Raw genomic sequence first — 15,948 nt, 5'->3', positions numbered from 1 at the left:
TGATGACACTACTGTATGCCAATAAGATCTACCTTCCGAATAAGTAATGTTATATACAAAACTGCTCTAACGGTTCTGATTCCAACTCCCCAATCCTGTTAGTTTAAAGCAACAGCAAAGGAACCTGTGTATTCATTCATTTTTTAAAAATTCTATATATTTTTCTAGGATGACTAAACTAGTTATTCTCTCTCCCATAACTAAACATCTAAGTTTCATATTTATAGCCTATTCCATAAATTCTCACATACAAAGCCCGGTAAGTGCCAACTGGCTTTTGTTTTAAGGCTACAGGCAGTATCTCTGCAATAGCAAAAACTTCAGAGCCAGTGTCTGAGGAAAGATGAGGATACTCCCATGCACAAAATAACTTTCCTCTCACTTTCCTCACAGTTCCCAATCCCCAAACCTCCCTTTCCTTGAACGGAATGAAATCCAATACTTGACTTCATGCAGGATTTTCTGCATGGTACTCAGCCTTTTCCACACACACCACAGGTGTAGGGTTTATTGATACCACCCTCATGAGACCTCGCGTGATAGGTCCATGCGGTCCTTCATACTGAATGGCTGATTGTCCGGACATACTCAAAAGGCCTACTCAAAAGATCTGGTGGTTATGCCTGTTGAGATGGTAGACATCACGGGAAGGCCTTGCCCACCTGTCTCACCAAAGCGTGGTTCTTTTTTGGCCCGGCTTGCTGGAAGCTATTACGCCCGTTGTGTCACCCGGCGTGGCCGTGGCACCAAGCGTACTGCTGGGATTGGCAGCAGAGGAGAGCGTGGTGACTGTGCGACAAGATGCCTGCAATGGTTGGAAACCGCGTGTCCGGCTGTTGTCACCACGCAATGGTAGAGATAAGTGGTACCATCGTGGCGGGAGCTTTCTTTGGCCGTGACGCAACGCTGTCCCGATGTGGCAGGATTGATGGCGCCTCAAGTGATGAAAAAACTGTCTCACCGAGAGGCCTTGCTGCGGTATGGTACTTGCACCGCGAGAAGGGGAGGTTTAGGCTTTTTTTTCCTTCTTAATTCCCACAATGGCATCTTTTAGGTGTTTCTGGGTGCAGGCTGGGGTTTCACGGAGTTATGGTAAAGGTAAAATGGAAAGCTACGATCAGGGGGGCTCGTGGCAGAGCTCAGGAGGCAGCAGACTGTTCTGTGCTGCTTACTGTTGGTGATGTGAAGCCGTGTGCCTAAAACAAAATAGTAACTACCTTAGAATTTAGAACAATTTTAGAACAATAAGGCTGAATATAATTTTTTGATAGTGAAGATGTTTCCTGGATTAGAATGGAAGGGCAGACAGTCTCTTAATATTCTACAGTTCAATTTCACCATTTAACATCAAGACTGTGCACATGCATACAAATCTGAAGTTAATGAAAATAATAGCGAGGAAATGAGAAATAAAGTAAAGAAAGCAAATGGTTGCACACTTTACTGGCTTAAGTTATAGCATAACTTAAGTTCCAAAGATTAGTTATCCGCTCGTAACAACGAGGCTTGGGAGGCGGATACAAGAAACTGAATGGATGGTTTGACTAAAAGTAAGACAGAGACAGTCACCAGGAGAACAGCTAACTCAATCACTAGTTTATCTACTACCTGTTCCCGAATATAGACCCGGTGTCTTATATTATATAAGGTGATGTCTTATATATAAGACAGTATCTTATAATGAATACAACTCCAAAGGCATTATATGTCTTATTTTCAAGAGGATATCTTATTTTCTGTGTTCTGTTAGTCAGGCATGCTTCCAAACAAAAACTTTGCTATGTCTCTTGCTAGGATGCCTTATATTTGGCACTTCAATGAAACCTCTACTATGTCTTATTTTTTAGGGATGTCTTATATTAGAAACAGAATTGCTTAAGCCCCCCATCAATGCCTCATTCCATCCTCAGAAGTTAAAAAACAGGCTAATATGCCTTCAGATGGGAAACAAAATTTGGTTTAACAAATGAGTAATAAGCTTCGTAATCTGAACAATTTGAAGAAAATCAGAACCTGCTTTCTAAATCCCTCCTCAAAGGGAACTGGGGGGACTGAGAAGAAAAGTTAGTAAACGCCTTGCTCATCTTTCTGATTCAGAATCGTGTTCCCTGTAAGATAAAGCTGCATTAAAATGCAGGAAGTAAACTATGGTTTGTTGGCACTATGGTTTTGCTCAGTAACCAACTCCCAGTTCATGTACAAGCCAGGATTTATCTGCTCGTGCATTTCTCTCTCTCAGCAGGGGCAATGCCTCCCTATACTGTAGTCTGCAGCCAGCTCATAAAAGCGTGGTGTGAACCTTTGGCACTCAGATGTTATGGACCTACAGTTCATCGCCCTGCCAGCATGGCCAGGTGGCTATGCTGGCGGGGAACGGCTGAATCCTGTATCTGGAATATAGAACCGCCACCACTATCATCGGTTATGCTGTTCAGACTGATTTGTGACCAATTGAGTACTAGAAGTGTTGTTAATAAGCCAGCCTTGTTCATAATCTAAATTTTAAAACTAAGTCTGGCATAACCAATGAACCCATTTGGGACTTTCTGTATTCAGAAATCTGACCAGCCATGATTCCGATCATGATCAATACGAGATACATTGCGGAAAGAGCCAGGGGAATTCTTATACACAGCTAACAAGTCACATTTTACAAGCTATTGTCGGGGAACTCTTCCTGCATCCTGCTTCCTGCTGAGGGAGACACTTGATTTACATTCTGCACTGCGGGATATGTGAATATGGCTCCAGCCATGAAAGCCGACCTCCAGGCTTGTTGCTCTAAAGCCCAGCCTAAAACAAAGGCTGTTGTGTGAGAATTAAAGGAGGAGAGGCGAACAAGCGTGAAAAAAAAACTGCTTTAGGTCCCCAACCAGAGAAACTAAACGTCTACCAATAACTTCGTAGAACTGTACAAAATAATTACAGCATGCACCTGGCGTCAAACCTCGGCCGCGGCACAGAACACACCCAGTCATTCTTAGGTAATTGGCGCTTTTGCCGTGGAAGATCAGTCCCGGGAAAAGGCCCATCTTTCAAAGGGGAAGCTGGTGTGCCATTTATTGTTTTCAATTAAGGGCAGCTGGAGGAAGCTTATCCGGGATTTCTCATGGCTCCTTGGAATGCGGTTTGAAAGCCACTGCACCATATGTTTTCACAAAGCGCCTTATAACAAACGGGTTTGCAAAACGGCTTCGTTGGCCCACTTAAAATTAGTCAAATCACCTCCAAAGCACCTTTTAAAACTAGGCAACGAACACCAGCGAATCCTCAATGCAAGCCAGAGGTATGAACTTTTCAGTTATGTAATCACCCGCAGTGATTTCCTGATAGGAGATGTCCGCTTTCTAAATGCAGATGCTCATCCCGGACCGGATGGAGCAAAGGCCAAAACCCTTTTCTAAATTCCCCAAGGGAAGCAATTCTTGCAGCTAATGACTGGGTGTATATCATGCCTCTCAACATATTGTATGATCTCTATCTTAATGACAGCCTATTTGGTTAACTACAGTCATAAAACACGAATTATAATACCCAGCCTATATATTACATGTAAAGATGGCAGCTGAAGGATAATGCAACTGTGGATACCTTAACCTCCCCACCACATACACTTTATTTAAAGCCGCCGGGAGCTGGAGCAGTTGCAGCCCCAGTTGGGAGGAGGGAGAATGGACAAGGCGTTTTGTTCAAACTGACAGCTTCAATTGATAGAAGCTTGGGAGCTAAAGGCAAGGAACCTATGTAAATCTCGGAGCTTCTGAAATGTATATGTTAGCTACACAATGACTAAAACGTCGGCTAATGAAGACAGGTGGAAGTTAAAAGCATCTCTACTCTGTCAGTTACTCCTGAGAAAAGGTTAAAGTCAGCAAACATTTTGGGTTTAGTTAAGATGTTATATTTTAAAAGGCATGAAGTTAGCTCGCGTTTACTTGCATAGCCATGAAAGAATAATGCAATATGCATCCTTGCTGAGAGTAGGACTGCTAAAGTTCAGGACACAAGTAATCCGTTTCACAAATATAAGACATCCCGAAAAATAAGACATAGTAGGGTTTTGCTGAAGTGCAAAATATAGACATCCCAAAAGTAAGACATAGCAAAAGTTTTTTGTTTGGAAACGTAGCGGGGCAGACACCGTCAGGAACATCCCTGTAAATAAGATATAGCACATCTTTAGGGAGAGAAAAAATTAATATAAGACTTACTGTCTTATAAGTCACTTTCATCTTATGATACCGCGGTGGAATTGATGAAACAAATCAAGAACTAGAAAGCGGCAGTCATGGAACAAGCAGAGCGTGAAAAGTTCATTAGTTCTTCAATCTCGAATGTTAAAAAGGGTCAGCATAAAGTTCAAGGCAGGACAGATGGAACTTGAAGCGCCCAGGGCACTCCAGCTGCCAGCTGGGGCGTGCCCCATCTTTGAAGCCCTCCCCAACGAGTGTCAGAATCAGATCAGGGTAACAGAAAGGTAACAGAAGTGACTCCTTCCCAGCAGAGCGATGGGAGTGGGAGATCTAACATAAAATAAGAAGAATATCACTGTCAATTAATTAATACCGTCAACTTCATGTTGCTACTCCTAACTCTTTTTTTTTTGCCTCCCATCCCTGGTATTCCCACGGAAGTCTCCTATCAATGTAACTAGCCCCAGGTCACCTTAAGCTTCCAGGACCAAGAGGATTTGAACCTTGTCCCAGGTTCGCCCGTGGTAGCCGAGCCTTTGGCTCAGATGTTATGAACTACAATTCCATCAGCCTCGGCATGTGTATCGCCACCACTGATCTGACCAACACCTAACCACTACGAGCTGGCTCTTTCTCACATTTAGCACTTATGTCAAAGTAAAAGTCTGTTTTTTCATGGTCATTTTGAAAACCAAAACCTTATATCTCCCACAAAGCCAGCTCATTCTGCCCTTCTCCCCTTCCAGCAGAGACTGTGAGACCACTTTTTTTGGGTCCCCAAGATGCAAGAGCACAAGAATCACAGTCAAGAAAATAAGTCTTTTGTCCTATAGGATCAGGAATCCTCCACACATACTTCTTAAAAGGCGCATACTTACGAGCAAGATTGTTGGCATGACCCTGAATGATGGCAGAGGAAAAATGCGCTCCTGTGTCATTTAACAGTGATCAGTTTACCTGCATCACTTGTGTCTGCTGCAATTCTACATCAAATCTTATGGCATCCATCTCCCTTGAATTACATCTGAACTATACATAGTTACATCTGGGCTATGCATGAGAATCAATAAAGTACCATCTGTGCAGAGGCTACGGTGTCAGCAGGATTCTATTTTCATCTAACTTCCTTTTTGTTTCATTCACTTAATTTTATTTGCTTCATTATAGCAGGTATTAAATGGAGGTTGTACACTGCTGCATTTGTCGCATGGAAAGCCTGCTTTTATTCTAAATCATGATCTCAAGAAGTACTACTGGCGATGAATTCTTTCCTTAATTTGAAGGAATCTTGGCGCAAACTTTAATACGGTTTATTAACCAGCTAAAAGCACTCTTTGGATCTTGCAGCTAGCACTCTTATGCATCAAGAGCCTTCTCATCTCTGCAATTCACATGCGTGCTTATCGCCTCCACAATTTGATGTAGAGTTAGACAGATTTGTAACTGAGGATTTGACTGAGTGGGACACAAAAGAATGCTCATCAATGACTCATCTTCATCCTGGAGAGTAGTGGGGTGCCACAGGGCTCTGTCCTGGAGCCCAGTGCTATTCCATATTTTATCAATGACTTGGATATAGCGAATTAGAGGCATGTTAATCAAATTTGCAGATGGTACCAAATTAGGAGGAATGATAATACCTTGGAGGACAGAGGCGGCCATTCAGAATGACCTGGACCAGATTAGAACAGAGCCAAAACTAACAAAATGAAGTTCAACAGTTGTAGGTTCTACGCCCAGAGCGAAAAAAATAGAAATGCTGGCAGATATAGGATGGGTGACACCTGAAGCGGCAACACTACTGCGTGAAAGGGATCACCAGGAGTCTTAGTAGACCTGAAGAGCTGTCCAAGTGATGGCAGCCAAGAAAGCAATGCAATTCTGTGATGAATCAATAAAGAGTGTAGTGTCTCAGGGGAAATGGTATACCATTCTGCATTGGTCAGACCTTACTCACCTAAAATTTTTGTATTCAGTCAGGCCAGATGGAGGCAAATCCAGCATAGGATCCAAACAAGAGCTTTGCTGCAGCTTTACAAGAATTAGATCTTCTTTGAACAACTTAAAATTTTCTGTAGGTTCAAAAGCAGCTTGCCAAAAGAGCAGAATGGAGCTTCCCGTTGCAGAAAACCTAGCATCCTTGGACTCTGAGTGAATTTCACAGTTCTGTGGCTTTCAGTTCTAAGCTGTAAAGTTCAACCCCTTGAACAACTATCCTGCTCCTTTCTAAGCAGATACCTTTCTGGGCGTAAAGACTAACACAACTGAGGAACAATAATGTCAGGCCAATTCAAACTGGCGTTTTCTTCTGAGTTTATTTTCTTTCATGCGGTGCCAAATTTGTATTCCAGTGATCATTCTAAGTAACAAGAGCTATTTTTTTTTTCCGTAAGCCCATGCAAGTACACACAGAATTTAATCCTGAAACTCTGGTGGGCAATTAGTTTTCTACTGGAGTCATTCAAATAATGTCTGAAGGTATGTGAGCCCCAATCCCCAAAAGGAAGGGTGTTTTCTTCGCACGTTCTTCCTTGTGTTAGTTCGCGGAGAGACCTGCAAAATTAATTCTGATTGAATCAGGGCTTCCGGGTTCCAGCACCAGCCTCAGTAGCCCACCAGTATCCAAAAAAATATACTTTTAAAGGAACCAACAACAGACCAACAAATCCCGGGGGCCCAAGTGCTTTGAAAAGATTTCAGATACCTAAGCCGTTCAGAGCCATTAAATATTACAAGGTTACCAAAGCCCTTCTTCGCAACTATGAAACCCATCTGAAAGAGACTCTGTGCATAAAGTATCTGTACAAGAATCTATACATAGAAATACAGATAACTGAGCTTGAGTGGAGCTTTCCAAAATTGCTAGCGTCAATGTTATTTCTAACATAATAGGGTTCAATGATTCGGATGCAGAAGACCTTTTAAAAGAGGGGAACAAGAGAGATTGTGTGCGCAATGAAACATGTATCTTTTGTATACATGTTGTTTATAACTGTATTGGTAAGTAAGATCAAACCCAATAGCACAATCTATGCCAACCTCATCTATTGGGACCATCCCAATGACACATAACAGGGTGCAGGCCTTCAAGTCCCCAGAGCTCTTCCTTTTAATAAAATTGCCGAGGCATTATTAGCTCTTGGCTTTTTTTAGTTGCCGATCTTTTATTCCTTGCAGTATACAGATTTGTTTGGAGTTACTTCCCTATCAGCTGTGATTTTCTGATTTTTTTTTTAAAAAAAAAAGTTTCATGATCTAGAAGTGGGAGGACTTACATTTATTGAACTGCATTACCACAGGCAAATATTTTTTTCCTGCTTTGAAGCCTGATGTCAGAGTAACCAATTAGCACTGAGTCATACCTTGGGATTTATGCTGCTAGGAGATCTCACTACGTTAATAGGCAAACTGTTTTTCCCCCTGTTTTAAGGGATGCATCAGTCACTTACAATTCCTTGATGTCATATTTCAAGCTATATCTCATTTCCAGCACAAACTGCACTATTCATCCTTCAAAATGGGACCACTTCATTAGATATTTAGACCCATTCTCACCTACTATTTAAGACTTTATCAATTTGTGCCTTATGCTCTCTGTTTGTGCTCCAGAGTAGTAGACATGTCTCCTGTGTTTATCCTCATGTAAAGGCAAGTTAGGTTGAGAGAAAGTATATTTAATCCCCAGACACCAAATGAATCATAAATGGTAGGGATTCAAACCTGTGGACTCCTTAGTCCTAACCTAACACTAACCTCTACTATTACAAAGCTGTAAATATTGTTCCAGATTTTTTAAAAGGCAAGTGTCAAGAACATAAACTGGAAGGGAGGACGCAATGCTCATAGATCATCAGCTGTGGTTTGTGGCAGTTAAAGATCCGAATGTCTTGTGGAGGGTTTCTAAAATTCTAGCATTGATTTGGAAGGGTGGGAAGAAATGGAAGTAAAACCATAAGCTTCTAAAGTAATTCTTGGTTTTCTATCAAAGGCAAGGATTAATGGTATTACCATACTCAGGAAGCTTTTGCAGCCTCTGCACAAGTTCCACAGTGATGGAAGCTGGAAGACTGTAAAAGAGTTAACAAGAAAGCCTGCTCAAATGCTTGAGCACTTGCATTTTAACAAGGAAACAGCTGACCCCTACAGGACAATATGAGAATACAGACTGGACTCCTGATGCAGAGATATCAACAATAGTCCTGAATGTATTGTGAAAGAGCTTTCACAGCAGTTCAGCGCTGGTTCTGGAGGGTTTTTTTTCCGAGGGCTGTGTGGCAGTGGTCTGGTGGATTTTGTTCCTAACAGTTTGCCTGCATCTGGCTGGCATCTTCAAGAGGTGTATCTGAAGATCTGTTTCTCCTGTGTCCTAAGTGAGAAGGAAAGTTTAGTTTAATTGCTCCTATTGTCCATGTCCCAGGGTAAGGAACCAATCGAGCTGCTTGTTTGGGTGGAACTTGCTATGCAAAGGTGTGGTTGAGTGCACTGTATTGTAGGTGGGATTATCAGTCCATTTTTAAGTACTCGGAGCCAGGCCTGCTAATCTTCAAAGTCTCTTCTTTCTTATTGAAGTTGTCCTGGTGTTTGTGAATTTCAATGGCCTCCTGTGCGATCTGTGCAAGTGAGCTTCTGAATTGTCCAAAATTTCAGTGTTCTCAAATAAAATATTCCTGTCCAGTTTTGTTTTAACACACATGTTCTGCAACTGCAGATTTTTCAGGATGGTTAAGCCGACCAGTGTCTTTCATGTTCCTTAATATGGGTCTAGATGCTTTCCGTTTTTGTGGTTCCCATGTAGACCTTTCCCACAGCTACAGGTGTCGATGCTCTGCAGAAGTGAGGGGAATCCTCTTATCCTTGCTGAGTGTAGCATATGCTGTATTTTCCTGTAGTGAGCGAAAATGGTTTGTGGTAATGCTTTTCATCAGTTTCCCTATTTGATCTGTGATTCCTTGATGTATGGTAGAAATATTTTTTTTTCCTGTGGTAGTGTTTCTCCTCGGTCCTCTGGGTTTCATCTTGGTCTTAAAGCTCTTCTGATTTCTGTTGTGGAGTAGCCATTAGCCTGCAAGAGCCCTAGTCTAGATGGTTGATTTCATCCCGAGGGAGGGAGATGATTTCCACAGATTAGATTTTACACTTTTTGATCTGCCCAGGATTTTGATGCTTGCTTACTGTTGTGGATGATTGGGTGCATGTAGATACGGTCTGTGTGTATGGGTTCTGCACTGCTGTGTGGCCCAATTGGTGGTTGGGTCTCTGCGAAGACCAAGACATCTAAAAAAGGAGGCAATTTCCCTTCTTTTCAGTTTCATATTAAGTGTATGTTTAGGTGGATCACAATTAAGGTGGTTCTGAAAATTCAGCAGTTCCTCCTCACCATGGCTCAGACTGTAAAAGTGTCATCCACAAAATCAGAACCAAGTGCCAGGTTTCCTGGATGCTGTTTGAGGCTTCATTCTCAAAATGTTCCATGTAAAATTATTATCACTGGGCTGAGGGGCTTCCATGGCCCTTGTCAGTCTGCTCCTGTAATCCTGTCCCATTGGAAATAGCTGATTGTTGAGCAGTGTTGAAATAAAGTTGTGATGTCATCTGGAAACATCTGTCCAATGAGTGCAAGTGTGTCTTTCACTGGAACTTTGTGAACAACATCAAAGCTGATAAGTCTGTAAGCTAGGGTTGAGATGGAGATTGCTAATTTTCTGCGATGAAGTGGGCTGGAGTCTTTAACATAATGCAGCTGTGTGTCCAATGTGGCTTTACATGGCTGGCCAAGAGTCAGAATCTTACACTTGGCCGAGGATTCATATGTGGGAACAATGCACTCCCTGTAGGTCTGAGTGGGATAGTTCCTTGTGGTTGAAGTCATATAACAGGGGTGGGAAGAACTTCCTGACTTGCAGTCGTTAGCGTAATGTCTGGATTGAATGGAGGAGCTCTTAATCAATGTGATGGTTTGGCTGAAGTGATTTTTTCTTGGTTGGAGTCTTGTTCAGTTTTGTATGTTGGAGGATCCAGGAGTTCTCTGATTTTTTTTCTTTATATCGTTCAGTCTTCATGATTACTGTTGCATTTCCCTTGTCTGCTGGATGTATGATGATTTTCTAGATCTGAAGGCTTCAAGATTCTTAATAGCATTTCTTTCTTTGCTGTAATATTACTGGGGATTTTGCTTTTGCAATATTCTTGCTGTTTCTCCTCTTAATTAAAAATGGGATACAATGTACCCTGTCTACAATGCCATCAACCACATTTGCGCTTAGCAAGTTCCACCCAAGCAGTTAATGATTGGTTCCCCACTCTGGGACATGGACCACACTAAACTTTCCCTTCTCACTTAGACACAGTGAGAAACAGACTTTTCTCTATGATACACCTCTGAAGATGCCAGCCAGATGCAGAGAAGTGGCGATTAGAAACAAAATCCACCAGACCATGGCCACACAGCGGAGAAAACCTAAAACAGGTCCTGAAGTTTATTTTCAGAATCATCTTGCTCACAGTGGTTTTAAGTAAAGGTAAGCCACAATGTTACTCAAAAAGTAATCTCTAAAAGAAATAATTAAAACCTTGACTGGACTGCATATGGAAAAATATTTCATACATGGCATACAAAGGTTAAGAACTGCACAACTACTGTTACCACAGTCTCCAAGATGTCAGCCTTATTCAGAGACTGAGCCCATAGTGTGTGACTCATCTTTGTACTTGGGAGACTATTTTCCTTTTAGTGAAAGACTGCAGTGCATTTGCCTCAGAATTATTCCTCCGTTTCATGTTTTCAAACTGGAGTCATGCTTTGTATTTTAAAAAAGAACAGAGGACTCAACGGGCAGATGACATAGGCTTGAAATTTGCAAAGAAGTTATTTACCTTCAGAAAGGGAGAGAGAGAGGCGAGGGAGATGAGTGAATTTTTCGCTGGAAGAGAAAGAATGGTTTATAATCTATGATCTCACTTGGCATTTAGATTTGAGAGTTGTTTGGCATTCTGCATTCTTTATTGAAGATTAATAATTCTAATTGACATGGGGCAGAAACTAGTGCTCAAAGTTGCAGAGCATCTTGCGGCATCATTTTTAATTATATTCAAACATATTTTGCACCCCAAGAAATAGCTCCTAAGCTTTTAAAGCTAATAGAGAGCTAGTAAACCTTAAACATTTAATATCTTTTCTAGCTTAGGAAAAGGAACAACCTGATAAATCTCAGGAATGTTTTTTGGGCAAGCATTCTTTGAAGTCTGACTGCAGGCTAGTAAATTACTTGGAAGGTTGAATACATTCTCTCCACTGTACTCACAGATGGTCTGTCCCAATGTTTTCTTGTTAAACCTACCAATTCCAGCTAATAACTCAATTAACAGGTTCACTTCTCAAAGCTATTACTTGCATAAAAAGTAAGATAGCAGAAATAAGGGGATTCTTATCCCTCCCCAGCTTACCAGGATTCAGTATCCAGTGAAATTATCTTTCCTCTAATGTTTATCAATTTACTTTAGATTCCCCATGAAGAGCTGACTAAGAATGAAAACATAGATGAGTTTTTCCTGTACTCATGGAACTGGCAGACACATACAAAACCAGAGAGGTATTTATGTGACAACAACGAGAACTAGATAAAGGGAGCAAAGGAACTTTTAATAAAGAGAAAGAAGCGGAACAAAGGGAAAAAACCTAAATTGACAATTTTTTTGGACTAAATGAATTTAAAAGGGAAAAAAGAACATATGAAACATGAAAGTCTTTGGAGAGGAAAGGAAGCAGAGGGATAAACTCACCAAAGTGATAAAGAAATTAATACTGAGCAAAAGGGATCGTTAAATGAGGAAAAACTGCATATTAAATAGAAATAATGGAAGGAAGCAAGAGAAAAAACGTGCCAATGCTGTGGTAACACAGCGACAAAAGCAACAAAGAGGAGGAGAAAACGTTAGTGCATCGGGTGGGACACAAAACACAGCTGAAAAATAGTGCAGAAGAAGTAGTCTAAAGACAGGACAGCCCAGAGGCATTCAAAGGGACCCAGCCAGAAAGTACCCTGTCTAAACAGAACACAAGGGAAGAAGAGCAAGAATCATGGGAGAAAAGGGGGAGAAAATGCAAAATATGAGATGAAGAGTTAGCACCACTGAAAGACCAAAACAGACCAAAGAAAGAGAGTTGGTAATGGAAAAGAACCAAAACAAACAAACACAACCCAGCAGCAAACAAAGTGAGAGGGACTGCAGGGAAGGCGGCAAAGATGGTAGGGAGGGAGGGAGGAGGAGAACTGCTGTAAAACTAAAGAAGGGGAAAGAAACAGAAGTGATAAGCAGGAAAAACATGGTTGGGTGCATTTTTTGGGGAGGGAGGAAAACAGCAGAAAGATGGGAGAGGCACAGGGATGGAGCGCGCAGAACTCCCGTTTGGGGCCATGGGGGAGGAGTAATGCTCGATTCCTGGCGAGGGCGGGGAGTGCAGGGGAAGGGGCGACCGGTTCGAAACTCTTCAGGGCTTCTTATGCCGATAAAGGCTTATGGAATGAGATGGGCCCTCGAGGGCGCGGGGCCCGGGCCAGTCCCCGCCCCGAGGCACTGCACACCGGACCCCACTTCCTGGCTGTGCAGGCACTCGGACCGCCATGATGCAAACCTGGGCGAGCAGCCGAGCAAGGAGCCTCGGGCAGGGCAAATAAAGCGGAGGGGGACGCCGCCGCCGCCGCCGCGCTTCAGCGCCAGGGGGAAAAAAAGCAAAGCCGGGAGGGATAAAAGCCGCCGACCTCTTTGAAGACGAGCTTGGAACCCCCCCCCCCCCCGCGGTTTTGATTCAGCTTAACGGGGCCAGTCGTGGCCGCAGCGATGGGGAGGGGGCGGCAGAGCGATCGCCGCAGCCGCCCCCCCCCCTCCGCCATTTCCCTCCTCGCCCTCCGCGATCCCCGCCCGGGCCCGGGGCAGAGGCTGGCGAGAGAGAAGGCACTTGCCGGGCTTGCGGCAGGAGCAGCCAGCCTCCTCCCCTCCCGCTGCGCAGCCTCGCCGAGCTTTCCAGTTGTTAAAGAGTATGGGGGGGGGGGGACAGGGGTGGTCGGGAGCGCGCGCGGGGCGGGGACGACCTCGGGGTGTTTTTGAGGGGGGGGGGGGCCGCGACGACGCTGGAAAAGATGGAGGGACGACGACGACGCGGGTGGGATTCTCCTCACCTGAAAGAGGAAGGCGGTCCAATTGGCCTCCATGGCGGGGCGGGGGGGGGGCGGCGGGGGGGGCGCCCCCCCTCGGGCTATCTTCCCCTCCCCCTCTCAGGGGAAATGCATATAAGGTTTTTTATTGCTCTCCTCCCCCCTCCGCCTCTCCTCAGGCCCCGCGGCCTGGCCTGCTCCGGCGGCGGCGGCGGCGGCGACTCCTCCTCCTCCTCCTCCTCCGCGCCTTCCTCTCCCCTGGCGGCGGCGGCGGCGGCGGCGGCTGTTGGTCCCTCGCCCTCCCCCCTCCCGGCTCCGCTCCTTCCCTCCCGCCCCCCTCCTCCCTCCCTCCCCCGGGCCCCCAGCTACATGGAGGCCACAACAAAGCGCGGGCGGCGGCGGCGGCGCTGCGAGCGGAAGGAGGCAGCGGCGGAGGAAGGTGCTGCGGCGGCGGCAGCGGCGGCAGGAGGAGGCCGAGGAAGGCGGGCGGCTCAACGCCAGCAGCGCCACGACGGCCCGCGCTTCCGCCTAACCCCGGAGCCCGGCCACCATCGCCAGGAGCGGAACAGGGGGGGGGGGGGAGGAGGGTAGGAGCCCGCGGGAAGAAAGCAGCCGCCGCCAGGCGGGCAGGGCAGGGAGGCAGGGCGCGCGGGATACCTCGCTGGGCGAGGGCGAGCGGGGATGGATCGGCCGGGCGGGGAGGGGGGCGCGCGGGGGCGGCGGGCGGCAGCGCTGGCAGAATAGGACCGTCCCCTTCTGGAGCCGGGAGGGCAGCTCAGAAGATGGAGGAAGCGCGAGGGGAGATGGAGACGCCCTCGCGGCCCACCTCTGGCAGGGCCGGAGGGGCTCCCTCAAGGTTCACCCCCCCCTCGGAGAATCCCAAAGAAACACGGTAATCCCTTAAATCCCTCATTTTATGAATGGGGAAATATCTCTCGACGGCCTGATCAAAGCCCCGCCGCTGCTGAGGAGCCCCATTCCGGACCGGCCTTCGCGCTCTGACCGCTTCTCCCTGCAGCGTCCACGTAGACAGGAGCGCTCTGCAAGTTCGCTGTGACCTGGCCTCCGTGGCCGGACCCTGCTAAGGCCAGTGGCTTCAGGGAGCCCCACTGCCAGCCATGGACATTGCAAAGGAATGTGGTGAATTCTGCAGAGTGAGACTGTTTGTGGTCATTCCACCACTGCACTCCACGTGTCCATTGGGGTGAATTCTGCAGAGTGAGTCTGTTTGTGGTCATTCCACCACTGCACTCCACATGTCCATTGGGGTGAATTCTGCAGAGTGAGTCTGTTTGTGGTCATTCCACCACTGCACTCCACATGTCCATTGGGACACACAGGAGAACTTCCATGCTGGCTCTCAGCATGGCTTCTAGTCTCATCGAGTCTTGACTGGCAGCTGCTCTCCAGGCGCTCAGATTTCCTCTTGCACTTCACCCCGACGGGTCCTTGGAATTGGATCTCTGCAGTGAACTGGGACCCTCGTTACTTATTTATTTATTTTTGGATTTATATCCGGCCCGATCCCTGAAGGAATCGAAGATTGGCTTACAACAAAGCATTAGAGCGTTAAACTCTGCGGCTCCCAGCTCCAAACTGGCCCGGGCTGCGTCGTTCACAACCAGCTGAGCCAGCAGCTGCGAAATGATGCTCTTCTCACGAGTCTGGCTGGGAGGCAAACCTTTTCTTGCCCAAAGACCGTCTCCAAACGGGGCCTGCAACAAATCATTGGGCCCCTTCCGCACACGCAAAATAATGCATTTTCAAACCATTTTCACAACTGTTTGCAGGTGGATTTTGCTATTACGCACAGCTTCAAAGAGCTTTGAACGCACTTTGAAAATGGATTATTCTGCATGTCTTGAGAATAAACCAAGATCTGTCCCTCCATAGCCACTCATTCCTTGTTCGTCTGCCAATGTTACGTGCCCTCAAATGTCAGCAGTGCCCTTCCACTTTCGAACATTGCACCTTATAGCTCAATCCCTCCTGTCTGTGTGATCTCTGAGGGGCTTCAGTCTCCGTTCCGATGGACTGCTCCCTGTTTTTCTCAGTCTTTGCTGAGTTCTTTGATTATTCAAGATTTCTCATCGTGTAAAAGAGCCTTCTGCCAGGCCTGGGCCATGACCATGCTTGCATGTTCTGGAGAAAATTAACAATTTCCCTTTCATCCTCTCTACCATTATTCAATAAAAAAGGCTAAAATAAAATTTTATGCAGCTACATTTCATCTAAAGAAAAAAATGTTAAAACCATAATACAAAAGCAACAACAAATTAAGGACAAACAAGGTATCAGAATCTACATCCAAGCAAGCTGGTGGGTCTTGGCAATTCAGAAGCTTGTTGAATGTTTAATGAGAGTTTTAATTATTCTTAATTAAAGGTAATATCCTGCTGGTCTAGAATCTGAGTATCCAAATGCCTAAAAATAATACCCTAATGGGACTTGGTTCTGTATAGACATAGAATCACAGTAAAGGTAAAAGTCATCTTAGCTATGAGATCAATTTCAGATTAACTGGAGTATGGAATTCTGATTTTTTTTTACTTTATTTACAACCATCCAAAGGTGCTGTAGTGCTAAACTGTAGTGATGGAACA

The 15,948-nt window shown here is 45.2% G+C and overlaps 1 protein-coding gene and 1 pseudogene across 5 annotated transcripts in view; both read right to left on the bottom strand.

Moving 5' to 3' along the window:
* ADCY1 (adenylate cyclase 1) overlaps positions 1-15,948 on the bottom strand; it is a 274,661-nt gene that overhangs the window by 163,671 nt on the left and 95,042 nt on the right. The gene's annotated exons all lie outside the window — the stretch shown is intronic.
* The window catches only part of LOC125440742, a 41,742-nt pseudogene that overhangs the window by 18,286 nt on the left and 7,508 nt on the right, over positions 1-15,948 (bottom strand).

Source organism: Sphaerodactylus townsendi, linkage group LG11, assembly GCF_021028975.2.
Source record: "Sphaerodactylus townsendi isolate TG3544 linkage group LG11, MPM_Stown_v2.3, whole genome shotgun sequence".
NCBI classification, from domain to species: domain Eukaryota; kingdom Metazoa; phylum Chordata; class Lepidosauria; order Squamata; family Sphaerodactylidae; genus Sphaerodactylus; species Sphaerodactylus townsendi.
The sequence above is the reverse complement of the archived record's forward strand: the minus strand, read 5'-3'. Positions and strand labels throughout refer to the sequence as shown.